Source organism: Uranotaenia lowii, chromosome 2 (genome assembly GCF_029784155.1).
Source record: "Uranotaenia lowii strain MFRU-FL chromosome 2, ASM2978415v1, whole genome shotgun sequence".
Lineage (NCBI taxonomy): Eukaryota > Metazoa > Arthropoda > Insecta > Diptera > Culicidae > Uranotaenia > Uranotaenia lowii.
The window spans coordinates 42,297,227-42,298,942 of NC_073692.1; the positions used below are offsets into that span (position 1 = coordinate 42,297,227).

General features: G+C 42.7%; 1 non-coding gene across 1 annotated transcript; it reads right to left on the minus strand.

Moving 5' to 3' along the window:
- Window positions 1–1,239: 1,239 nt before the first annotated feature.
- On the minus strand, window positions 1,240–1,313 carry Trnat-agu (transfer RNA threonine (anticodon AGU)). Its single transcript has one exon. It is a non-coding gene; the product is annotated as a tRNA-Thr (tRNA).
- Window positions 1,314–1,716: the final 403 nt, after the last annotated feature.

Consider the following 1,716-nt stretch of genomic DNA (forward strand, 5'->3'; position numbering starts at 1 on the left):
CGACTTGAGTGCGTATGAAAAATTCCCTTTCAGATTAATAAGCTGGCGCCAACTGCCGAGGGCCGATCGAAAATGCAGATTGTAGATTCTCCTTTCGCCCCCACCCATCAGGAGAAGTTGAGGAGACAGGTTCTGTCCGGGTAGTCTTGCTAAGAGCATCTGGCCAGTAGTGAGTTGGCTGCAGCCGTTCAGTTGAAGTTGAAATCGAAAGTCACATGATTTAACCCACGTCGTCGTCGTCGTCGTCTTTCGATGGCGGCGTCCAGCTGAGCGTGTGGATGTTTGGCATGAATGAACGAGAGTAGATTTCCTTCGTCGAATGTGAGATGATCATCATCGGATCATGGTCCAGGGCCTGTGGAGATTGGAAGATTAATCTCGACTACAAAAAGGTCCATTTAAATGGTCATAAATTAAGGCCTAGTTCAGGGCGCTTGCGAATTGCTGCTGACGGTACTGATCTGCTTGCTGCCTGTGAAGCAGACTTAAGATGTGTGACATGGTTGGTGAAAGTTAATCTGTGCGCGGGATGGATTGATCGTTATTGAGTTGTTAAATTGTGCTTACTTTTCAGACATAAAATGTGATAAACCATTTTCGAAATCAGGGTCCATAGAAACCTTTTTGCCTACTTTTGATTTAAACAAGATCAACAAAATCGTCTAATGATTATTTGCACACAAAAAACATTTCGGTACTGTGAACGAATTTTCTCTGAAAAAGATTCAGTAGGTACAACAGCATCCGAATAGCAGTAGCGCAACAGCAACGTCAGCAACCATTCAGCGAGAAGATCAATTGATTTATGTTCTTTTTTGTATACCACACGTCGGCTGCCTCTTCCTAGAAGAAGAATTTTCTACCCGCACCAACGGACGAGATGCGTTCACGTGAAATACTGACTCGATTAACAACCGCATCCTCTAGCTTATTTGCTCCCCCACCCGTCTCATCCTGAAAGAAAACGGAAAAGGTGTAGAAAGCCTTGTGAAAATAAACACTCGCCGTAGGTGAAAATATTTATTTTGCACGTTACGCTCTCATCCAAATAGACCCAGACCCAGACTACACCAAACGTGTGCTGTTTTGTTATTGATGCTACCAGGAGTGGTGTGCTGATTTATAAAAATATCTCGTAGGAAGAATTGCGTTTTAATTTCCGGGATTCTGTAGGATAACGATAACGCGAATAAGTGTTGAGTGGTTATACAAAAAAGTTACTCCCACTTAGAAGGGGGAAGGCTCCGGCGAGATTCGAACTCACGATCTCCTGTTTACTAGACAGGCGCTTTAACCAACTAAGCCACGGCGCCTTGGTTATCAGGGAGTGGTTCCCGCTCGTTTTTGACCGACCAATATCGTGTCGTGACATATCTACCTAGTTCTGCAGCTCAAGAAACCGGTTGTTGGGTCCCAAAGAAATTACTTGAACAGCACGTATCGGAATGCTTTTGTTGCTGCTTGTTTCTAGTGTCGGTTGGCTAGATTAATCATTATCAGCTGAAGATGCTGATGGTTGCCGTTTAGCTTACTGTTTATACCTTCTTCATGTATGTTAAACTATGTGGATCAGCAGTTGTACTAAATATATTCATTCCAGGGTGCTATGCGATAAAAAGTATGGGATCATAATGTTTACAAAAATAAAACTGCTGTCTTTATGAGAAATCTATTCAAATGAAGAAGAATAAAGAAGGGGGCTAAAGAAATATAATT